Here is a 26,675-nt window from a genome sequence, read left to right on the forward strand (position 1 = left end):
GTACAGCACTTAATTTTTGCTTGCCTCAATTTCCTCTTCTTTAAAATGGGGATAATAATCACTCTCAAGGTTATTGTGAGGATCAAACGAAATAATAATTGTAAATTGGTTGGCACTATGCCTCAAACATGGTATATTCATTATTTCTATTATTTACTGGCACCGTGAAGTAGGTAAAGGAGATAGATACCCAGAAAAGAAAGATCTTATCTCTAATGGAGCTTATATTTCATAAGGAAACATTTTATTATCTACATCCCTTCAATATCAGGCCAGATATCATCTCCTACAACAAAATTTTATTGATAACCCCTGCTGATGGTGCCTTTCCACATAACTAATATTTTTTTATATTGTACACACACACACACACACACACACACACACACACACACAAATACATGTTGTCTCCTTGTAGAGAACATAAAAGTTTCTTAACGGTAAATACTGTTTCATTTGTATCTTAGTATCTATCCCAAGTACTGCCTAGCCAGCATAATATCTGGCACGTAATAAATTTAATAAACAAATTCTGATGTATTGATGAATTCATTATGTAATGTCCAATATATAAATTAAAGCAACTTCAGGTCAACTGAAAGCAAAATCCAATTGTTCTAGAATCTGGATTCTGTGAAATTTTGCATTCAGCTTCCTTAGATTCTAAAATTGGATTTTGTCATATTATCTTTAGTCCATAGAATAGTACAGAATGGGGATACTTGGATTTTTAACTATGACTGACACTTTTTTCTTTTCCTGAAAAAAATATATATATTCTAATAGTCATGCTGATATAATAGAGAATTCAGTTAGGGACAGAAAATTAATATACCACATGAAGAAAAGAAATCATGTTTTCTTGGGTCCATTTTCAGGAATAAAGATGGTTGGGAGCTGTTTATTTTTTAATTTAACTTATTTTCATGTGTGGTCATAGGAGGCATGGGAGGGCATTAAGATGACACTAGGAAGGTCTTTTTAAGGACCAATTATATCCCTTTTTTTCTCACATAGTATCTTTCCCTTTCTAACTTTTTTTCTAATTGATTTTATTAATATTGCTTTGCCTTTTAAGAAGTAAAACTCTTTGTCCCTGGTAATTCAAAGTATTTTTCATTTTACTATATGATTGTTTTTATGATCATAAATTGGTTTTTATTATAAGTGATCTTTAAAATGGGAAAATGCTATGTTTAAAAACATAGATATGGTTTTAATAAACCTTCTCCCCAGATGCATGTAGAATTTCTCTTTTAGTTTAGGAATGCTATTTAGTCCTTGCCAAATAGGAGTTAGGGTATAATATGTAAACATTTACAATGTCTGTTTTCATTAGTGTTTAATAATAAGCTGGTCACATTTCAAAAATCCACATTATATTTACTATTAGAATACTTTGAGTCATAAAAGTTTAAGTTTGGCTAGAAAGTATACTTTAATAAATACAAATTTATTCTACTTTGGCTGTTTCCCCCCCACTTAAGTGGACCTGTTTAGACATAGGTTAAAAAGAATCTTATTGCCTGGGACTGAAAAAGTTGACTTGAGTTTTAAGAATGAAATTCTGAAGAAGGAATCACAACCTATTCCAGCAGTAAGAAATGGAGCACACACACAGGAATACACAATATAGAGACATGTACATATGTATAACACATATATGGGGTAATGTAACTAGGTAGCTCATCAATGAATTCAGATTTTAAAGAGATACAGAAAAGAAAAAAAAGAGTGAAGTAAACCAGGCGTGAATATAAGGTCAAAGGAAAGCCCTGGAATGCTGGAATGTTTTACTATGAGCCAAGATATGATAAATACAAAACAAAGCCCCCCCCCCCCAAAAAAAAAAAAAAAAAAACTTTTTAAATGGTTTCTCCAGCTAATTAGGAACAAGAAAAAGATCAAAGAATTGGTTAAGATCTCTCCTGGGAATGGGAATATGTGGAAAGAAAATAGTACGAGATTGTAGAGCCACTTTAATTTCTATTTTTGCTTCTGCTCTTATCATCAGTCAATTAATACATCAACAAGCACTTATCAAGCTCTTATAATGGCCAGATTCTGTACTCATCACAAGAGATGTTGAAGAGAAAGAGGGAGGGAGAGTGGGAGAGGGAGAAGGAAAGCAGGAGGAAGGGAAGAAGGAAACAGGGAGAGAGAAAGAGAGAAGGAGAAGAAAAGAGAGAGAGGGAGGGAGGGGGGACAGTCAATGAGTGGCAAAATGTAACTTGAAGCTTATTCAGAATTTACTGTTTCCAGAGCTTACCACTATTCATTTATCAACCAGACCAAATGGCCTCTATTTATATTATTCAAAATTACAAAAAATGCTACATTCTCATTTTTTTAAAGCTTTAGAAATTTCAAAGCCTTGATCAAAATACTTTGCTTCTTTTAAGTTATAATTAGCACATATTGGAAGAAAAATAAATTACAATATATATTTCTTAAGTGTTATGAGGGATATAGCAATGAAAAATCAATCCCTGTTTTTTCAAGTAGATTTTTTTTCTTTTAATAAGTTTCTTTTTTCCCCCTATTTTTTGTTGTTGTTGTTGGTTTGTTTTTGTTTTTTTTTCCTAGTAATACATATACTTAATTTTTTTTTAAATACACATTTCTTTATGAATCATGTTGGGAAAGAAAAATCAGAACAAAAGGAAAAAAGTCATGACAGAAAAAAAGAAAAAGGGGAAAAGTGAATATAGCATATGTTGATTTACATTTAATCTTAATAGTTTTCTGTCTGACTGCAGATGGTGCTTTCTGTCCAAAGATTTTTGAGATTGCCTTGGATCACTAAATCACTGAGAAAAAAACAACAAGTCTTTCATAGTTGATCACTGCACAATCTTGTTGTTACTGTATGCACTGTATTTTTGGTTCTGCTTGTTTTGTTCAGCATTAGTTCATGTAAATCTTTCCAGGTCTTTCTAAAATCAGCTTGTTCATAATTTTCTTATAGAACAATAATATTCCATTACTTTCTTATACCATAACTTACTGAGCCATTTCCTAATTGATGGACATCTAGTCATTTTCCAATTCTTTGCCACCACAAAAAGAGCTGCTATAAACATTTTTGCACATGTAGGTCCTTTTCCCTCCTTTAGGATTTCCTTGAGATACAAACTCATCAGCCAAATCGAAAAGTGTGCACAATTTTATAGTCTTTTGGGCATACTTCCAAATTGCTCTTCAGAATGGTTGTATCATTTCACAATTCTGTCAACAATGCATTAGTGTCCCAATTTTCTCATATCCCCTCTAACATTTATTATTATCTTTTCCTGTCATTTTAGCTAATCTGAAAGGAGTGAAGAGGTACTTCAGGATTGCATTTCTCTAATCAGTAGTGATTTAGAACATTTTTTTTCATATGACTTTAGAAGGCTTTAATTTCATCATCTGAAAATTCTGTTCATATCCTTTGACCATTTGCCAGCTGGGAAATGACTTGCATTGTTATAAATTTGACTCAGTTCTTTATGATTTTAGAAATGAGGCCTTTATCAGAAATACTGAGTAAAAAAGGTTTTCCCTTATCTTTGTGCTTCCCTTTTAATCTTGTTTGTGTAAAACCTTTTTCATTTAATGCAATCAAAATTGTCCATTTTGCATTTCATAATGTTCTCTATTTCTTCTCTGGTCCTTCCTTCCTCCCTTCTCCAAAGATGTGATAGGTAAACTATCCTCAGGTAGACTTTTTTTTTTTTTAAAGCATTTCAGGAAAGCTTTAACCTAGAAGCAAATTTAAAAGAAATGTGACTTGCAGCATTAAAATAGATGTCCAAAATACCTTTCCCATCACCCATTGGGTGGATTTCTCTTTGAACAAATTAAAAAAAACAAAACAAAACCAAAAACCTTCTCTAATGTTTTTGCAAAAAAATAAAAAAAATGAAATGTTAAATTGTCAGCCATTTTTTTTGTCAATTTGCTGAGTCAGGGATTCAGTAAATTGTGAATATATTTCTTCTATTAATAATAGGTTTAAGTTGTTCTCCCCTTACTTCCAAATTAATATCCATTAAAGTATAATTTCTTTGTCAGATTTCAGCACTTTGGCTTATTATCATTTTACAGTAAAAAGAATATCAAATTATATTCATTTTCCTATTTCACCTTTAAAAGTGGCCCACAGGATTCTGTCCATCTTTTAGAGGGAAAAAAAAAAATGAGATAAATGTAGGACTCATTGCTTCAAAAGAAAAGCATGGTAAGGTCTATCAGAGTATTAAACGCAATACAGTCAATGAATCTGTGTTGCCCTATTCTTCTATGCTGCAGGGTGGCCTGATATTACTGAAACCCCCAACAATAGAAGGTCATTATCTACTAAGCAAAAATATATTGAATATAGACTGTATTCATGCTACAGTGATAGTTGCTGAGTATGGATACTCTAGTTGAGAGTAGTAAAGGTTGATAGTGTCCACTGATTGTTCATTCTTTTTTTTTATTATTCATTCATTCTTCTGTACATTAGTTCATCCATTTATTTTATTTCATTAATTTTAACCTTTGCCCCATCATAACAAACAAGACATGGTAATCTTTAGAAAGCAAAGTATTAAGTAACTAACCCCTTTTTTGCCATGCTGTAAGAGGAATATGTAAAAAGGGGACAAGGGAAACACTTTTTTCAACAATACTCAACTCTACCACATTCCACCAAATCAAAGCTAATTTAGATTTATAAGTTCCTCTTTTAAAATACAAATACTCTTTCTCACCTTTAAGTCTATGGAGAACTCATACTTTGGTTTAATTTATCTTAATGAGGTAATCAGATTAGTTTTCTTCTTAGAATTAAAATCCTATTGCATTCTTCTTAATGTTAGCTATTATCTATCCCCTATCTTACCTTTAAATAATAAGGGTTTTTGTTTTAATCACAGACTTTTGCAAGGATGTAAACTTCAGTGACCAGGATAATGATGAATTGGAATAGAGCAAATCTGTACATGGAATACTTTAGACTTAACCTCCCATAGATACACAAAGGGGGTTCAGAAGATAAAGATCACATCAAGGCTCAAAAACTAGCTGTGTGACCCAGCACATTTTAACCTTTTTTTTTTTTTTCTAGTTTTTTCACTGATAAAATGACAAGAATTATAATATCTACCTCTTAAGGTTATTTGAAGGTAAAAAGGAGAAAAGTTTTGTAAAAGACTTTGCAAACTTTAAAGGGGGCAGCTAAGTGGCACAGAGAATAGAGTATGGGCCCTAGAATCAGGGCCTGAGTTCAAAATGTGGCCTCAGTAACTTGACACTTACTAGCTGTGTGACCCTAGGCAAGTCACTTAACCCTCATTACCTTGCATAAAAAACAACCAAAACTTAATTATATTCTTGTTGTTAGGATAATGGTAGTGATGATGGTGGTGATGATGTTTTCCCTCTTCCTTTCTATTTCCCTTCTCCCTTCTTCTGCCCCACCCTCCAACTTAAATCCTCCTCATAAAAAAAAGCCAAAGCAAATCAGTTGCACCTATATTTCAAAACCAACATACATAACTCTTCCCAGATTTCACACTTATAATTCTGAAGAGAAGAGGAAAGTGTATTTTTATTTTATTATCTGTTCCAAAGTACTTTTTTTTTTTTTTAAGAACTCTTTTTGTAAAACTCTATGCTTTGGAGATTTAAAAACCACTGGGTTCCTAGTAGGATGAGAAAAAGAACAGTGCCATAAAGATATTAGGTTGAGTGGCCAAAACATAAACCTTCCCCACTTTTAAATTTTATTCATGTCCCTGATAGCAGTAAGAAAATGATGTTGCTCTAAAATGTTGTCTTCCTTGACTGAACCCCCAGTTCTGGCTCTGCGCCTCAGGCAGAACCACTGGATTAGCATTCATAAAGATGAGGGTTCACTTTTTTTTTTTTTTTTTTTTTTTTTTAGGTTGAGCAGGAATCCAATAAAAATAAAGAGAAATATATTTGTTTGGGAAACTTGTCTGTTTTCTTCTTTACTAATTTAGCACATAACTATATAATTGATTACATTTTAAATGTTTGCACACTTCCCCTAATCATGATGATAATGTAATAGTCTCAATGGCGTAATTGCTACTGTGCCCCAAGTTCACAGTTCAGAGTATTTTATGTGACATTTTAGTTTGTTGCTCTTACCTTTTTAAAAAACTGGATGCTGATGGATAACATCAGTGTGTTTATTATGCCCATTTCATTAAGCCTGTTCGTCACCTTTCTTCTGTTTTTTTTTAATCAATTGAAAGGGGAAAAAAAAATTTCCCAAACTTTCAACATAAGAAACATAGACCATGTTCTCTATCAAATAAGACTTTATATTTAAAAGATGTCTATTTCTCCTTCCTTAAAATGACTTTTGGTTCTTATGATAAATAACAAATAATAATAGCTTACATGAACTTTTTTACATATTTGTGAAGTACTTTTCTAAAAATACCTCCCAACTTACAGAAGAGGCAATTTGAGGCTCAGTCACTTGTCCACAATCATGCCTGCTTAAATAAACATCAGTGCCAGGGTTTAAACCCAGACTTTCAGATTCTCAGTGTCAGGCCCTTTACGTTATCGGCAAAACTTATATTGTTCATCATCAGATTTTACCTTCACACAACCACATATGCTTGCCTACACACATCTTCTATACATTTTGGAATCATTTTGCTACATCAAACTTCACTTTTTTTTTTTAAGATTCTAAGTTTCTCCAGTCTTGTATTTTACTTATATGCAAGGCATATCAAAACAAAGTTTCTGAATAAACAAATTCCTCCGGTATCCATAAGGCTGCTGTCTTAAAATTCAAGTGAAATAATGAGTAAACTATTCTGTAAACAGTTATTCTTAATGTTTTTGTTTGTTTCTTTTACTAAATATGTTATATTCTGAAATCACACACTAATTGGAACAATGATGCTAATGCTGAAAACTTTCAAACTGCTCTTGAAATTGTCTTCAGTGCTGGATTGTGTTAGTGGCACATGATATAGAGCCTTATCTCTCTAGCTGACCAATACTGATATTGTGACCATAATCTATTTTTTCCATTTGATGATCCATCTCTAAATTTTTAGACAACCAAGGGAATTCAGCTCTAAGAGATTTTGCTTTTTGAATCTAACAGTTTCTGAATGCTTCTGAATGAAATGACAAAGATGAGTTGGAATATGGAAAAAAAAAATTAAAGAAAAAAAGTATATTTTGCACAGCTTGATATGCCTGGAATTAAACCTGTAAAGACCTCCTGCATCAATGGGTTAGTCCATAGCTAGTGGTAATAGGTACCAGTGTTTTTCTTCCCTTACAATTTACTATCCTAAAGGTTGATAAAAAGAATGGGAGGGAGGGGGCAAAACCAGAAATATTAGAGAAGACAGAGAAAGTCCCATAAAAGGTATGTCAATAGTATGTAAAGGCAAGCTCAGAAGATGTGACCTACTAAAATGGAAGCTCATAAAATGAATGAGCTAAGCTATCTATCTCACTTTGCCAAGAAATGCTACATAAATGGATTTGTTGATTAGATTGTGGTTTTGAATTCCCAACTCAAAGGTACCAATCTAAAAATAGGAAGCAGTTAGGTTGTATGGTAAATAAAGTGCAATACTTAGGATGACCAGAGTTCTAATCAGTTTCAGATGATTATAGCCAAATGACCCTAGGCAAGTCACCTTACCTTTCTCAGTCTCAGATTCCTCATTTCTAAAATATAATAATAATACTATCAACCACATTGGCTTATTGTGAAGATTCAATGATATAAAGCACTTTGCTTTATAAAATTATATAATTATAAGCTACAAAGTATAAAACAATAAGTAGGTAAAGAAAATTATAATCTATTCTACTGTATTAGAATATGTAAAAAGTTAGATCTGCTTATATCACTTATTCCTGTAGAAAAGAAAGCTGAATCTTAGTTTCCAGATCAAGCACTTATCATCTGTGTGACTAGAGTTAGGTTATTAAAACCTTGCTGGATTTTTGTATCCTTAACTTTAAAATGAAGGAGTTGGATTAGATAGCTTTTGAGGTCCCTTCCACCTCTAAAACAAATAATTTTAAGATTATTCAGGGGTCAAGGAGAGGAAGTCTTTAAATATATTCAGAAGATGGAGCACTGGCCCTGGAATCAAGAGGACTTGAGTTCAAATGTGGCTTCAGATACTTACTATCTGTATGGGCAAGTCACTTAAACCCATTACCTCCCAATAAATAAATCCATTCAGAAGGGAAATTATATAAATAAATAGATCATATGCTACATATTATTTATCATAAAATATCTTTAAATTTTGCTAAATAATAACATAGTTAAGTGGTAGGTTTTAACTACGACTAGTTCCCCCCACTAAAATTCTGGTCCATGGTTTCCCTTAGCATGGAGGTGACAGACTAAAAGACTATTCACGTAGAGTCCATTGAAGCCGGAAAGACTTGAGAATTAGCTTGGTCACAAACTAGATGTCTTTTAGCTTAGCTGTTTGAAGTAGATGTTAGATAAGTTTGTTTTTGTTTGTTTGTTTGTTTTTTTAATGCCCATAGAATCACTTAAAATGCATCTACTAAGTTATTAGAAAAGTTGCCATCACTGACAGAATGATCTTCCTCATCAATAATATCTCAAATCCTTCTCTGAGTATTGAAGCAAGTGGTAAAACATGAGGTATTATAGGGAAATTCCATGAGTTATTATGACTTACCCATTGAAGGAGGTATAGAAGAGACATGATTGCATGAGGGAAGAATTACATTACCAAATAGAGACCTGCCATTTTATCCACTATACCATCTGGCTGGCCAAGGTTTACTATTTTTTTCTCCAGTGGATTAAGGCAAATTAAGATTAACCGTTTTAGCCAAAAATCACATGACTACTAAGTTTTGGAGGCCAGATTTAAACTCAGTTCTTCCTTCCTCCAGATCTAGTCCTCAATTTTCCAAACATAATTTAAATGCATGTCAACTTAAGTTTTCATTCTTTCTTTGTACCAAATTCAGAACTCTTAGCAAAATTATCACTTATAGAAAAAAAAAAAACTGCATTTTTTTTTCCCTAAATGATAACACTTTGAATCATCCCATATCCAGTTTTTGAAGTCTGTCATCACAATGCAGAAAACATGAAATTTGGTTTTTAATGAAGTTCTTGGTATGAAGACTTTAAAAACTTAGCAAAAAAAAAAAAAAAAGTAATAGTTTGAAAGAAAAACTCTTATTATACTCTTTCACTGAAAACAAGTTCATTGTAGTTCTTGGAAAATTATCTGGAAGACATCGACATGTCCATTATAAATCACATATCTGAGCCCTTTATTTTCCCTCCACCAAATGAAAACTAGTAATGAGAAAGGAGTAGCTTAATTTGTTGTCAGAGAGCTTTGGATTCCATTCTGTGCTTTCTTAGCTGTCTGATATGAATCAAATGACCTCACTTTGGATCCTCACTTTCCTCATCTGGAAAATAAAGGTTTTGGATTAAGTTATCTCTTCCAGGATCAGATCTGTACAAAGTGCATCCTAATAAGATTATCAGAATAGTATTTGATATAGAATTATGTAACTAAATAGCCCTCTTATGTTTTATAATTCAATTCAGTTACTATTTCCTAAGTGTCTACTATGTGCAATGCACTGTGTGAGGCTCAGAAGATTGTGGCTATAAGTTGTTTATTATCAATGAGATTGATGTTAAAGAAGTCTAAAATAAATCTATATATTAAAACATCTTCCACACTGACTTTTCATCCCATCTTTTCTGAATATTCAGATAACATATTTGCAGGGGAGAAATGGAAATACCTTCCTTCTAATCTGTAGGGTCTATGTTTGCATTGTCCCACTTATTTTTTTGTGAAATAAGTACTTCTAATGATGCTTTGAAAGGTAAAATAAGAACTTTTTAAAGACATCTTAATTTCAAAAGGGAATCATAAACATACAAACTTATTCCTCCAATACCTCCCTCCCTGTACCACTTCAGTGTTTTGGGCAGTTAGAGGGGAAAGAGAGATTAGGTTCATAGCTTTAGCTCAGTTCCTAAAGAACACAGCCCCAGTTTTAAGCCCAAAACATCTCTCTGGTTGGCACTTAGCTTTTATAGGCTTTCCTGCCATCATGGCTGCACCACTCAACCTATAATCCTAGCACCAAGATTTCTATGTCTTGAAATTCTGGGTCCCTTGGAATCACCAGCACCTGAAACTGAGGATAAACAACATAGAATAGAGAAAAGAAAGACATAGAGACATTCTCTCCCTTTCTCTCTCTCTCCTTTTTTTCCATTTTTCTTCTCTCCTCCTTTCCTCTCTTTTCTCCCCTTCTCCCCTTCCCCATATCTCCCTCTCTCCCATTTCCATTTCTTAGAATTAGGGTAAAAGAGATCTAGTAAGAGACTATAAATCCTTTCCACCAGTTCAATTGATGGCATTCATGCTGAAGAGCACACCCAAAAAGATGGCAGAAAAGAGCAGACAGGCTTAGTTTTTCTAGTTTTAAAGAAGCAGGAAGGGAGGTATTCCAACCCATATGGTAAGCAACAAAATGTGTTCCATGTTACCCAAATTGAACATGTACAAAAGCCTCCTTGGGCATCTCCATTAGTCAAACTGGTCATCTCCAGCACAATCCAGTTTACATATTTCCTTGTTTAAAATTTGTCATCTTTTAAAAAAAATAACACTGACTTACAAAAGCAAAAGAAGTGTTCTTTGTTAGGCTAGGTGTCTTGATTTTTCGTTCACAAAATCTGATCAATAAAATTTTAGAGTAAGAACAGGTTTTTGAATGGGTTTCCAATTAGAATTGGTTCTATTTACTTCTACAAATATACTATAGTCTTGTTTTCTAAAATTAGGCAAATATATTTAGCAAATAGAGTATTTAAAATTACACTAAAGAGATGTACCCAAGAAAGTTCTATATAAAAAATTTTTCTTAAGCTTAAAGATTTGAACTTTGGGGAAAAAAATGTAATGACTACTGCCCTCCCAAATCTGTATTCCTTCTATATGTAAAACATTTGCTTTTACAGTTAGAACTTAGGAGACTGAAACCAATTTTTTATTTATGTTCCTTTAAAAACTATATATGCTGTTTTCATCTTAGTATATTATTTTAAAAGAAAATTAATCAGTCTGGTAAGCAATCATTATAATAGTTTTATATCATAATAAATCATGACACCAACCTGAGTTGTGATAACAAGTATGAATAATGACTTTTCTCTGCAAACCTTGAAAGCATTCCTAAATAGGAGGTTTTTATGGCATTTCAAAAATGGGTTTTTTTCCCTCCAATGTCTTTCCTAGAAAATAGAAGACAGAGAGGCAGAATAGTAGGACATATATTAATTCATTGATGTAAGGTTAATTTTTTTTTTTTTTTAACAACTATTGTGTGTCAAACACTATGTTAGTTTCTGGAGATAGGAAACAAAGATTGAAATTGGTCCTGCCTTCAAGAAGCATATGTTAACATTACATTAACTTTATTACAATTGTGATAAAAGATTAGAATAAAATATAATAAAGAGAATTAGATAACATCAGACTCATTTGCATTATTACTTGAATTTGTATGAAAACAAATTAAAATATCTGAATGCTGAGATAACTAAGTCTCTAGGTGGATACAGTGGATTGGCATTTGAAACGCTTAAATTCTGATCTAGCCTCAGATACTTACTAGTTGTGTGGGCAAAGCACTTAACCTCTGTCTGCCTTAATTTCTTCAACTGTAAAATGGGAATAATTAATAGCAACTAGGTTTCAGAGTTGTTGTGAGGAAAGGAGATAATAATTTTAAAGCATTTTGCTAACCTTACAATGCTTTATAAATACTAGTTGATTAATTAGCTAGCTAGCAACAATTGTAGTGAGAGGAGTACTACTGGGGCTGGCTGCGGTGGTGATAGTAGTAATAGTTGTAACACCTGTGTGTTTCACAGTTCATAGTTCTGAAGCACCAAAGAATATGAACTACACATGGTTAATTATTCCCTAAGATGAGAAAAAATGGGATTTTGAGCAAAAAATCCTAACACCTCTAAAAATATCATCTAGATATTGGCATAATTATATTACATTGTTATGAAGTTATACTGGATTCCCAGGTTGCCTGAAATTATTCAATAGCACATGGTAGTTTTATCAATAAGCAAAATGGAAATAAAAAGATATTAAGGGTATCTCAAAAGTCTTGGAGCAATAATACATTTTGATTCCTCTTATTGTCTCTTTTACTTTCTCTCTTCTTTAGGCATAAATCATGGCAGTATAAGGGGATATTTATTTGGGGTTTTCTTAAGCTCATTTTTCAGATGAGGAACTGAGGCAGAGTTAAGTGACTTGCCCAGGGGTCACACAGCTCAATAAATGTCTGAGGCCAGATTTGAACTCAGAAAAATGAGTCTTTCTAACTCTAACCCAGTTCTCTGTCCACTTTGCTACCTAGCTACTTCCTACCATGTAAAAATAAAGAGAAATATTTAAATTCTGATTGTATTTATTAATGCTATTAATTAGTTATATTCTGATTAGGTTTCTTTTTTATCATTATGTTTCCTATTTGCCTAATTAAATAGAAACTAAGTTGATGAAGTTGAAGGGGTGTGTGTGTGTGTGAACTTAAGTTTTTAATAGAAAAGGGAGTTCTGCAATAATATCTTGGAAGAGAGTTATATTTATTTTTAAAAGTTAGGTAGGAACCCTGGGTATCAACTCTACAATTTAGAAAATTTATTTCAAAACCTATTGGAAGTGAAGATGGCGGAGAAGAAACACACTACTCAGTGAACGTCCTCACTCCCTCACAACCAATTAGATAAATTAAGTCTCAAAATTAGCTCAGGACTGATAGATACCACAAGGACTGGAAGCACGACTTACCAGCTGAAGAGAATCTGGAGTTTCAACAGGAAAGGTCAGTTCTCAGGGGAGGAATAAGAAAGACCAGCACAGACGGTGGGGTAGGGGCACACTGCGCCCATTGCGCTGGGAGGGGCTCTGGGATCAGAGAAGCCACTGAGGTAAAGGAATCTGGCACAGGCTGTTAGCTCTTCTCTGCTAATTACTTAGCAGTTCAGAAGAGAAAGCCAAAATATTTTAAAACTCAGATTAGATTTCCCCCCCCCCCACCCTGCAGACTCGGCACCAGGGGGTGTGGCCTCAGCTACCTCCTGAGAATAGTTAAGAGACTGACAAGTGGGTGGATACGGCCCAAGGCAACACACTCGGCCTAGCTTAGCTGGAGGGAGTGGAACTCAGCTCCAGGAAGTCCCAGAGAAGCGGAACCTTTGAACTAGGGACCGCGGTTTCTGGCAGACACTTCCAGTTTGAGCGCAGGGGCTTCTCAAGTCACCTGCTGCAGACATCCACTCCCCACCCGGACACATCGGCTGAGCTTCTTGCTGTCTTCACTATTCTACGCCCTCAAAGCACAGCAGTGCTAATCACCTCTGAGGCACTTCCAGGGAGGGGGTGGGGAACTCTCTCCCAGAGCTCTCTCTTAGCGCGGGCGCAGGGGCCGCTGCATCCATCCGGTCTGGGAGGAAGCTGGTAAAGAAGTAAATAATTTCCTACCCCAGGGACAGACCCCAAAACATTTTTTAAGTATGAGCAAAAAAGCTAGAAAAACTATAGATTCCTTCTATACAGAGAAAGAGCGGGTACCCAACCCCGAGGAAGTTAACAGCAAAGATTCAGAAGATAACAACCTAAAGGGGAACGATTCCTGCCCCCCATCACATAACTCTCTCCTAGAAGAAGCTCTTAAGAAATTGAGGGAGATCGAAGAAAAATGGGGCAAGGAAAGGGAAGTTATGATAGAGAATAACAACGTCCTGAAATTGGAGTTGGAAAAAATAAAGAATTCACAGGAGATGCAGGGAAACAAAATTAGTGAATTAGAAAAGGTTAAAAAAACACAGGAAAGTAGGATTTCTGAATTGGAAAAGATAAAAAAGTCTCAAGAAAATAGAATTTCTGAATTGGAAAAAGAAAATAATTCTCAAAAAAAAAAAATTAGGGAAATGGAAAAAAATTCAATAGAGCAAAATAATTCATTTAAAAACGAAATTGGGCATTTACAAAAAGAACTAAAAACTGTGAAAGAAGAAAATAACTCCTTAAAAGTCAGGATGGAACAAATAGAAATGAATGATTCACAGAGAACCCAAGAATCAGTCAAACAAAACAAAAAAAATGAGAAGCTGGAGAACAACGTCAAATACTTACTGGGAAAATCTATAGACCTGGAAAATAGATCTAGGAGAGATAATCTGCGGATTATTGGACTTCCAGAAAACTATGACCAAAAAAAGAGCCTAGATTCTATTTTACAGGAAATTATCAAAGAGAACTGTCCAGAGATAATAGAAACAGAAGGGAAAGTAGATGTGGAAAGAATTCATCGAACTCCTTCTGAAATAGACCCTAAAAAAAGAACACCACGGAATATTGTGGCTAAGCTGCAGAATTACCACACAAAGGAGAAAATCCTGCAAGCAGCTAGAAAAAAACAATTTAAATACCAAGGTTCCACAATAAGGGTCACCCAAGATCTGGCTGCCTCCACATTAAAAGATAGAAGGGCCTGGAACCTGATATTCCGTAAGGCAAAAGATCAAGGACTGCAACCAAGAATGAACTACCCAGCTAAGTTTAGCATCTTTTTCCACGGAAGAAGATGGTCATTCAATGAAACAGAGGAATTCTATATGTTTCTAAGAAAAAAACCAGACTTAAACAAAAAATTTGATCTACATCCACAAGACTGAAGAGAAACAGAAAAAGGTACACAGAACCCTTGAGAACTGTAACTCTGTTGTGGGTATATAAAAAATACTCAAGGATAATTTGATTTTACTGATATAAAAGAAAAAAAGGGGGGTGTAGTAAAGGGAAGGAGGTCGGTTCAGAAAAAGGGGAAGGAGTGATAAAAAGAGGGAAACTACATCCCAGGAAGAGACATAGAAAATACACCATATCTGAGGGAACTTAGTGAGGGGGAGAATCATTGTGTGAATCTTACTCTCATCAGAAGAGGCTCAAAGAGTAAATAATTAACATATTTGTTTTTCAGAGAATTTTCTCTCACCTCATTAAAAGGGGGGAGAGGAAAAGGGAAAAGGAAAAGGGGAATAAGTGAAGGGACTTGGAGGGAGGGGGGAGGGATCCTAAAAAAAAAAAAAAAGAGGGAGGGTTGCGCGTCACAAGGGGGGTCTGTAAATTAAATATCGGGGAGGGGGATCAGGGGGGTCAAGGGAAAAAAGCATAATCTGGGGATAATACGATGGCAGGAAATACAGAATTAGTAATTTTAACTGTAAATGTAAATGGGATGAACGATCCCATCAAACGGAGACGGATAGTAGATTGGATCAAAAAGCAGAACCCTACAATATGTTGCCTACAGGAAACACACTTAAAGCAGGGAGATACATACAGAGTAAAGGTAAAAGGTTGGAACAGAGCCTATTATGCTTCAGGTAAAGCCAAAAAAGCAGGGGTAGCTATCCTTATCTCAGATCAAGCAAAAGCAGAAGTAGATCTCGTTAAAAAAGATAAGGAAGGAAACTATATCCTGCTGAAAGGTAGCATAAATAATGAAGCCATATCAATACTAAACATATATGCACCAAGTGGTATAGCATCTAACTTTCTAAAGGAAAAGTTAAGAGAACTGCAAGAAGAAATAGACAGTAAAACTATAATAGTGGGAGATCTCAACCTTGCACTCTCAGATTTAGACAAATCAAACCACAAAACAAACAAGAAAGAAATTAAAAAAGTAAATAGAACATTAGAAAAACTAGGTATGATAGACCTTTGGAGAAAACTGAATGGCAATAGGAAGGAATATACTTTCTTCTCAGCAGTTCATGGATCCTATACAAAAATTGACCATATACTAGGACATAAAGATCTCAAAATTAAATGTAGGAAGGCAGAAATAATAAATGCCTTCTTCTCAGATCACAATGCAATAAAAGCTACATTCAGTAAAAAGTTAGGGGTAAATAGACCAAAAAGTAATTGGAAACTGAATAATCTCATCTTAAAGAATGACTGGGTGAAAGAGCAAATTATAGAAACAATTAACAATTTCACCCAAGATAATGATAATGATGAGACATCATATCAAAATCTTTGGGATGCAGCTAAAGCGGTAATAAGGGGAAATTTTATATCTTTAGAGGCTTATTTGAAGAAAATTGAGAAAGAGAAGATTAACGAATTGGGCTTACAACTTAAAAGGCTAGAAAAAGACCAAATTATAAACCCCCAACCAAAAATTAAACTCGAAATACAAAAATTAAAAGGAGAAATCAATAAAATTGAAAGTAAAAAAACTATTGAATTAATAAATAAAACCAAGAGTTGGTTTTATGAAAAAGCCAATAAAATAGATAAACCTTTGGTAAATTTGATCAAAAAAAAGAAAGAGGAAAATCAAATTGATAGTCTTACAAATGAAAAGGGGGATCTTTCCACCAATGAAGAGGAAATTAGAGAAATAATAAGGAGTTACTTTGCCCAACTTTATGCCAATAAATTTGATAACTTAAGTGAAATGGATGACTTCCTCCAAAAATATAGGCTCCCTAGATTAACAGAGGAGGAGATAAATTGCTTAAATAGTCCCATTTCAGAAAAAGAAATAGAACAAGCTATTAATCAACTCCCCAGGAAAAAATCCCCAGGGCCAGATGGATTCACATGTGAATTCTACCAAACATTTAAAGAACAATTAGCCCCAATGTTATATAAATTATTTGAAAAAATAGGGGATGAAGGAGTCCTACCAAATTCCTTTTATGACACAGACATGGTACTGATACCTAAACCTGGTAGATCGAAAACTGAGAAAGAAAATTATAGACCAATCTCCTTAATGAATATTGATGCTAAAATCTTAAATAAGATATTAGCAAAAAGACTTCAGAAAATCATCTCCATGATAATACACTATGATCAAGTAGGATTTATTCCAGGAATGCAGGGCTGGTTTAATATTAGGAAAACTATTAATATAATTGACCATATTAATAATCAAATTAATAAGAACCATATGATCATCTCAATAGATGCAGAAAAAGCATTTGACAAAATCCAACATCCATTCCTACTAAAAACTCTTGAGAGTATAGGAATAAATGGATTATTCCTTAGAATAATCAGGAGTATATATTTAAGACCGTCAGTAAGCATAATATGCAATAGAAATAAACTGCAACCTTTCCCAGTAAGATCAGGAGTGAAACAAGGTTGCCCACTATCACCATTACTATTCAATATAGTACTAGAAACGCTAGCCTCGGCAATAAGAGCCAAGAAAGAGATTCAAGGAATTAGAGTAGGAAATGAGGAAATTAAACTATCACTTTTTGCAGATGACATGATGGTATACTTAGAGAACCCCAAAGACTCTGCTAAAAAGCTACTAGAAATAATTCAAAATTTCAGCAAAGTGGCAGGATACAAAATAAATCCACATAAATCCTCAGCATTTTTATATATCACTAACAAAATGCAACAGCAAGAGATACAAAGAGAAATTCCATTCCAAACAAATGTTGATAGTATAAAATATTTGGGAATCCATCTACCAAAGAAAAGTCAGGAATTATATGAGAAAAATTACAAAACACTTGCCACAAAAATAAAATCAGATTTAAATAATTGGAAAGACATTCAGTGCTCTTGGATAGGCCGAGCGAATATAATAAAGATGACAATACTCCCCAAACTAATCTATTTATTTAGTGCTATACCAATCAGACTCCCAAGAAACTATTTTAATGACCTAGAAAAAATAACAACAAAATTCATATGGAAGAATAAAAGGTCAAGAATTGCAAGGGAACTAATGAAAAAAAACTCAGAGGAAGGTGGTCTAAGTGTACCTGATCTAAAGCTATATTATATAGCAGCAGTCACCAAAACCATTTGGTATTGGCTAAGAAATAGACCGGTAGATCAGTGGAACAGATTAGATACAAAGGACAAAAAAGGGTACATCTATAGCAATCTAATCTTTGACAAACCCAAAGATTCCAACATTAGGGATAAAAATTCATTATTCGGAAAAAACTGTTGGGAAAACTGGAAATTAGTATGGCAGAAATTAGATATGGATCCACACTTAACACCATATACCAAGATAAGATCAAAATGGGTCCATGATTTAGGCATAAAGAGGGAGATAATAAATAGATTAGAGGAACAGAGGATAATCTACCTCTCAGACTTGTGGAGGAGGAAGGAATTTATGACCAGAGGAGAACTAGAGATCATTATTGATCACAAAATAGAAGATTTTGATTACATCAAACTAAAAAGTTTCTGTACAAATAATACTAATGCAAACAAGATTAGAAGGGAAGTAACAAATTGGGAAAATATTTTTAAAAACAAAGGTTCTGACAAAGGTCTCATTTCCAAAATATATAGAGAACTGACCATAATTTATAAGAAACCAAACCATTCTCCAATTGATAAATGGTCAAAGGATATGAACAGACAATTCTCAGAGGAAGAAATTGAAACTATATCCACTCACATGAAAGAGTGTTCCAAATCACTACTGATCAGAGAAATGCAAATTAAGACCACACTGAGATACCACTACACACCTGTCAGATTGGCTAAGATGACAGGAACAAATAATGACAAATGTTGGAGGGGATGTGGGGAAATTGGGACACTAATACATTGCTGGTGGAGTTGTGAAAGAATCCAGCCATTCTGGAGAGCAATCTGGAACTATGCCCAAAAAGTTATCAAACTGTGCATACCCTTTGACCCAGCAGCGCTACTACTGGGATTATATCCCAAAGAAATACTAAAGAGCGGAAAGAGACATATATGTGCCAAAATGTTTGTGGCAGCTCTTTTTGTTGTAGCTAGAAACTGGAAGATGAATGGATGTCCATCAGTTGGAGAATGGTTGGGTAAATTGTGGTATATGAAAGTTATGGAATATTATTGCTCAGTAAGAAATGACCAGCAGGAGGAATACAGAGAGGCCTGGAGAGACTTAAGTCAACTGATGCTGAGTGAAATGAGCAGAACCAGAAGATCACTGTATACTTCAACAACGATACTGTATGAGGATGTATTCTGATGGAAGTGGAAATCTTCAACATAAAGAAGATCCAACTCACTTCCAGTTGATCAATGATGGACAGAGGTAGATACACCCAGAGAAGAAACACTGGGAGGGGAATGTAAATTGTTAGCACTAATATCTGTCTGCCCAGGTTGCATGTACCTTCGGATTCTAATGTTTATTGTGCAACAAGAAAATGATATTCACACACATGTATTGTACTTAGACTATATTGTAACACATGTAAAATGTATGGTATTGCCTGTCGTCGGGGGGAGGGAATAAGGGAGGGGGGGTAATTTGGAAAAATGAATACAAGGGATAATATTATAAAATATATATATATATATAATAAAAAAAAAAAAAAAAAAAAAAAAAAACCTATTGGAAGTACATTTTAAGTTATAAAGTTAACAGCAATTTCATGATGTGTGTGTTATGTAAAATCCATTTTTTAGATATAATTAGTCACAGAAGATAATTAATTAATGTAGGATTGTACTATGTTAGTGTCAAATCTGATTTTGTTTGTTGGACCCCCCCCAAAAAAAAAAAAAAAAGAAAGAAAAGTGAGTCTTTAGCATTTCCTACCCTTGCCTCCAAAACAGCCTATTAGTTAAGGGGCTGCCACTCCTCCCTAACAAGAAGTTTTTTGACCACTTGCTTTGTGCTTGATAATCTCCAGTTAAGGCTATTTTCTCCCAGTAGTTCATCTGGAGCAGGAAGCCATGAGATCACTCTCCTAGGAAGAGCAGGGAGTCTTTTTACTTCTGCTTTTAAGGACACTTGTACATGAGGTTTAGAAGTTTCTTCTGCTCAGACACCGACAAGGCCACATTTCTCATATTTTGGCTCTCTCTCTCTTTTCCCCCACCTAGCCTTGCTTTTCTAGGCTGGCAGGGAACCCATTCCTAGAGGAGAGGAGACAGACTTTCTTTGATGATGATTAACCAGAACAAGTGATGATAGATTCTGGCCATTCATTTTTCCTTTAGCAGCTGCTGCACCTGGATTCTGCCTTGGTGTCTAAAGTGGAGGCAGGGCTTTTTATTACAGGGAAAAGAAAACCATTTTTTAAAAGAAAAAAACATTTAGAACACTTTCAATTACAGATGAGCAATTTCAAGCTGGCTCAATTATTTTTCCCTTTTGACATAAGATTTAAAATATATTTTTTATTCTATGCTTGAACCCTCATCACTGTAAAGTAGTATATTCTCTTCAATCAACACACCTGAAATAAACAGCAGTGTTTTGGTAGCAAGAAAACCTACATTCAAAGGTGGATAGTTTGATGAATATTTTGCAACAGTGTTTTTGATCTAATAATTTACTTTTTTTTTTCTAATATTCTTTGTTTTAATGAGTTTTTGCTGAAGCATGAGTTTGCTACAAGATGGGATTTTGATGGTGGGAGTAGTGTTCCTTCAGGTTGCCTACAGAACATACAGGGAAGCAATTCATTTTACCTTCATTTAAAAAAAATGACAAGAAAACACCTTTTCTTAAGTTGTGCTTTTGCAGTTTTCATGAATACGTACACATTTCCCTTAGAAAAAATTACCCAGGTATTTTGAATATTTTAAGAAGACTAGGTAGATATTTGAATTTCTCTTAGGAAAGATGAAAAATCAGGGAGTAGTGTTTCAGGAGTTAAAAACCTAGCTCTACAAATGATTGTGTTAATCAGAGTGTAATTTATCTTTGCAGAAATATATTGTGTTAAGCATTTGATTTGATTGTCCCAATATACAGTTAATCAGTTAATGTCAATATAATTCCTCAGAACTATCAATTAATCTGTTATACACCAAGCCAGGTTCTCCTTCCTTTTCTTTCATCTCTTTCCACTAAAAAAAAAAAAAAAAAAAAAAAAAGTGTACTGGGAACTATTCTGTGTAAAGATTTTTTTTATCAATGTCACATGAAGGTTGACATGACTTGCTTTTTTTTTTTTCTTTTATTAGGTTAATCAAATTAATCAACCTTAAAGCATTCAGATTCAGACAGCAGTTTTAATGGGGTGAAACTTAAGCAGAATAGAGGAGAAAAATACCATATCTTGTATGCCATGAAAATAGTTGCAGAGTATATATACTACAAATGCTGTATATAATATTCTTTACAGAGAGAAACAGAAACAGGGAAAGAGAAGAGATTTAGAGTCAGCAATTATATTTGGAAATAAAGATTTTTGATGTTGCTATACTAAAAGTCAACAATGAGTTAGAACAGATAAGGCTTAGGGGACTGGGATTCAAATCCTACCTCTGAAGTTTACTGGCTATGTATTAAATGTCTAGACAAGTCATTTCCCTTATCTGTATCCAAGGAACTCTAATGATCCAAGACTCAGAATAGTTGAGTTATCTACATTATCTACATTAGCAGAGAGGTTTTGGGGTTGAAGTGTTGGGGAAATAGCTAAACCAATGAAATGACAGTTTCAGACTAAAAAGAAAATTGTTGGGCTGTGCTTTGGTGTTTTAGAGATAGTAGCATATCAAATACAACTAAACTGGAAATCACGAAAACCTAATTTGACATTTAGAAGCTTCTTGATTTTGGACAAATCACTTCATTTCTTTGTATCTCAGTTCCCCTTATATAAAATGAGAGAGTTTGAATCATGGCTTTCTGATTTACTCTAGCATATTCCACTAAATCTGAGAAATATGACTTTATCTCATGTGAAAAATAATCCAGATGACCTCCACTGAGGATTTTCAGTCATATTTTCTTTCACATTTTTCTTTGCTTTTACTATTATTGTGATAAACATTTTAATATATAAAGAACAAAAAGAATCATATATGAAACTGTGAGCTTGTTATGTACAATTTTAAAGTATATAATAAGTTTAATACTGTAGTGTCAATCTGTTTTCAAATACTTAAGACTATTAATAGGTATAACATCACATTTTTGACCATTATAATCACTTTTGGGACCAAATTCCTCTAGTGTGTTTTAGTATTTGCTCTAAAACAACCAATGCTTAAGACTTCCTATTTATTAATCTTATGTCTTTTACATGATTGCTTCAAGTTCTTAATTATGTTATTTTTATGTTATATTCAAAGTGAGTGGTATAATTCATCCCCATATAAAAGAGCTTCAAAAATTCTTCAGTTTCTAATTAATTATCTCTGTACCATCAATTTAATAAATTATATTCTTCTCCACATCATGTTATATCCATAGAAAACCTATTGAGCTAGGAATTCCTTCATTAGACTATGAACTACATGTGATAAGGGCTTTTTTTTTTTTTGCATCTCTAGTATCGCTCTGACCATGACATGGGGCATTGTAGGCATTTAAATACAGATTAACTTGACTTCTAACTGTGTTTCAGTTTTAGCATAGTCTATAATGGAGAACGTTGCATAGATATTGAGGAAGAAGATAAATATGTGTGTGATCTGTTTATCTCTTGGTGAATTCTAAATAAAGCCAAGGACTGACATTGCTAAGACAAAGAAAGCAATGGTCAGTGATTTCCAACAGGAAAATATAAATGAGTTCTACATATTGATTATTGTATGAATCCTTCCTGTAGAGTTAATGGAAAGAACTTAAGCTTTGCCCCCTCTTGTATATGATGCTTAAGCAGATGTCTTATTTTCATTAATGTGATGTTATTTGTTCTGTGAGATTTTATCCAGGATTACGTTTTGGGTGAGGGATGGATTATTCAAGACCATAATGATAGAAAAATGAAAAACAAAACAAAATAGATGTAGTACAAATGAAAAAATCAACACCAAATCATACATTGAAATGCCTGCAACATAAGGTAAATTGACCTTTAAATGTATACAATGCCAATGAGAATGCAAATTGAGACTTTTCTACTAAAGCAAGCTCTTAAAAACTAATTTTTATGACATATAAAACATAAACTTTCTATTCTTGCTTATTTTTTAAAATATAATTTTTTTTCAATAAGAATATGTTTATAGAAAGTAATATGGTTGATTATTTGAGCTTGGATATGTGTTCCTTAAGAGTTACAAAGCAACTGCTTCTGTATTTATACTTAAATTTGTATATGAAGTCAGCCAGTTCTCATTTAATTATAGAAAAGTCATGTATTTAACAAATACTTTGGAGCCTATCCAGAGAGTTTTTTTTTTTAAGAGCTATATTTAAAATAAATAATCTTAAATCAAATATAAGGAAAGCTCACTTAATCAGAATTCTTACAGAATTTTTTTAGATAGATTAGCTGAGAGTCTAATAATTGCACTTTTAAGATATTTAAAAATTAATTTATTTTGAATTTTATCTTTTGATAGTAGTGTTTATGTTATACTTCCCTGCTTTTTAAGCTGGCACTTTCTCCTAATAACTCTGGGTTATTCTTATTATAAATGAATCAAGAATGAATGAAATGTGTTTATTAAGCTCTTAATATGTGCAAATTGGGGCAGCTAGGTGATACAATGAATAGGTGCCAGACCTGGAGTCAAGGCTCCTATTCCTGAGTTCAAATATGGCCTTAGTCGTTTGACCCTAGGCAAGTCATTTAAGCCTGTTTACCTCATTTTTCTTATCTTTAAAATGAGCCAGAGAAGGAAATGGGAAATCATTCCTTTATCTTTACCTAGAAAATCCCAGTGGGGTTATGAAAAGTCAAACAAGACTGAAAAATTATTGAACAACAACAAATATATAAAATACTGTATTAAGTACTAAGGGTACAAATAGAAAGCAGTGCGCCCTCTGTTTTTTATTATTATTATTTTTATTTGATGATGAAGATAACACTGATGATAAACTTAGTCATCAAATTTTAGATCTGGAAAGGATATGATTCAGCCTATTCATAGGATCTTGGATTTAGAGCTATATGGAATCACAGGGGTCCCTGAGCCCAACTCTCATTTTTTATGGATGAGAAAGCTTCGACCCAGAGAATGTAAGTATCTTGCCCAAGTTCAAAAAGCTAAGTATTTGAAGGGGGTTCCAACCAAAGGCTTCCTGACTTTTAGGTTCAGCATCGTCACCAATATACCGATGAGAAAAGTCCAGAGAAATGTCATGACTTACTTAAAGTAAAACAACTAAATATTTTGAGCAGTGATAGAACTTGGGAATCCCAATTCCTCATAGTGCTATCTCCTTGGTATTCGGCCTTCTCACACACTTTGTGTCATTTCATGATACAAAGTGATGAAAGTGGCTTACTAAGGTAAAGAGAAGTATTTCTCCCCTCGCCTATTTTATGATCCCAGGTTACTGTGTCTTTTGAATTCTTGTGTCTGCTTTTTTTTGTTCATGCCTTCCTTTTAACTGCCATCTGTCCCTTTCTTTTGCTTTCAGTGTGCTTGTCTTTAGGCAGCCATTGTCTCCTTATTTCCTTTTTCTTATCTGTTATGGACTGGGGACTGTATAACCAAACTTGTTAAAATAGTTTCTAAAATAAGAATAAACAAGTGAGGGCGTTCTTACAAGTAAAGTATATCGACTTTACAATATCTATTTCAGCTATTCAGAGGTCTTTTGTTGTTTGTTTCCTGGCTAAAATTCTTAGTTCTGGGCTGTGTTCCAGATAGTTGAGGTTGCCAGATAAGTGACCTCCAGGTAAGTAAGGTGTCCCTGTATTTTGCTTGTGTTTTTGGACTTAAAAAAAAAAAATCACCTGTTAACTAATGGAAGATAAAAACTATGAGGCTTTTTGGTCAAATGAGGAGTAAAGAGATGTTTAGTATGTATTGTGTTATCATTTAACTAAAATAATAAATTTAGTTTAGCCTTTGTCCGTCCAGTCTTTATGGTTTTTGTTTATACTAATCCAGTCTTTATGGTTTTTGTTTATACTAATTCTTGAGGTGGCACATTTCAGATATTCATTACTTCATGTATATAATAGTACTTTTTATTTGATCTCTTCCTAGCTTCAAAGTGTGCTCCTATCTCTGTTATTCCAAGCTTAAGTAGGTAAATCTGTTTTCATTTTATCTCTTTCCTGTATAAGTTTATAAATAAATCTATACCCTTTGATTGCTCATTTTTCAAGACCAAAGAGTCTTACTGTTTTTGAGGGTAATTATTACAAAGAAATTATTAATACCAATGACAATAGTTAGCATTTATATTCCTTAAGTTTTGCAAAATACTCTACAAATATTTTCTTATTTCATGTCCACATCAGCCCTGTGAGGTAGGGGCTACTATTTATTTTTCTCATTTAGGAGATGAGAAAACAGTAAAAATTATTATTTGTCCAAAGATATGTATTTAGTTAGTATCTTGAGTCCAAATTTGAGCATAGCTCTTCATGATTCCAGTTTTAATGCTCTTTTTTCCATTTGTTAGGCATTTTATTTGTTCTCCTCCTTTATTCTCCTTTATTCTAGTTCTTCTATATGTTTTTCTATGTGCAACATCCCATATGCAAAGAAACCATGATTTTTTCATAAGGAGTATATGTGAATTCTTCCAACTTACCCACACCCCCAAGTACCCCAGATTCTTCTGATGATTCCCAGAATATGATTTGATCTTTTCAAGTAACAATATAAAATAATTCTTACATCTCTTTCTTAGTTCGTAGCAAAAAGCCCATTACCCCCCTAAAATTTTTTTTTATTTATTTGTATCACTTTTTTTACATGCCCACAAGTATAGTCATGAAATAGACAAAGAAAAGACACAACCAGCATTAATAGAGAAAGTAATCATTTTTTTTTTTTATTCTTATATCAAGACTCTGAAGAGAAATATTGGCTTATTGGTTCTGACACTTGCTACTTATATGACCTTAAACAAATCACATAACTTTTCTGACACATAAATTTTCTAATCAAAGGTTTAAACTTGATTTCTAAAGTCAATTCCCTGTTTTAAATCTGTGATCCTACAAGCATCCTGTATAAACATCTCAGGATTTTAATCTACAAACAGGTTAGGAAGCTATATTCCACCTCTTAGAAGTAGTGCTAAGAGTGATGAAAATAAACAATTCTCTATTCCCATTTGCTCCACTGAGGTTTCAATATAAGAAATTAGAGGGAAAGAGAATTACTTAAAAAGCAGGTGTCAGATAATTAACAAAAATATTTTTCTTTTCATTTTTAAAAATTATTTTTTCATATTTAGAAAAAAGAAAAGGGCTAATCTGCTTGTATACTTTTTTCACTTCATATCTTTACTCTTTTGTGCTGGTACTATTCAAGGCAATTATAGAATCTCTAGAACACAACACCAAATTACTTTTGATTAGCTCTGTTCTTATCACTTATGATTCAGATGCTATAAGCTGCTAAGAGAGCATCTGAGGAAGATTTCAAAAAATTCTCATACAAATATATTTTCAGTTATTTAATAAACACATATTATGTTCCTACTATGTACCAGGCACTGTGATACATAGTGATAGAAAGGCAAAAGAATCTCTTCTATTAAGAAGCCAACAGCCTAATAGGGGAGACAATATGTAAATAACGATTATATATACATATATATATATATATAAACTATATACAGAAAAATTGGAAATAACAGAGAAAAAGTGCTTCAATTGAGAGAGTCTGTAAAGGCTTCCTTAAGGAAGT

General features: G+C 33.4%; 1 protein-coding gene across 8 annotated transcripts in view; it reads left to right on the forward strand.

Moving 5' to 3' along the window:
* ALCAM (activated leukocyte cell adhesion molecule) overlaps positions 1-26,675 on the forward strand; it is a 254,902-nt gene that overhangs the window by 79,504 nt on the left and 148,723 nt on the right. The window contains exon 1 of one of the 8 annotated variants that reach the window (XM_074301086.1): positions 25,633-25,743. The exons of the other annotated variants lie outside the window; for them this stretch is intronic. The gene's annotated coding sequence lies outside the window, so the exon portion shown is untranslated. Of the gene's footprint in view, positions 1-25,632; positions 25,744-26,675 lie in introns of those variants that run through there. 8 annotated transcript variants of the gene reach the window in all.

The sequence above is a fragment of the Sminthopsis crassicaudata genome, chromosome 3 (assembly GCF_048593235.1).
Source record: "Sminthopsis crassicaudata isolate SCR6 chromosome 3, ASM4859323v1, whole genome shotgun sequence".
In the NCBI taxonomy this organism is placed as follows: domain Eukaryota; kingdom Metazoa; phylum Chordata; class Mammalia; order Dasyuromorphia; family Dasyuridae; genus Sminthopsis; species Sminthopsis crassicaudata.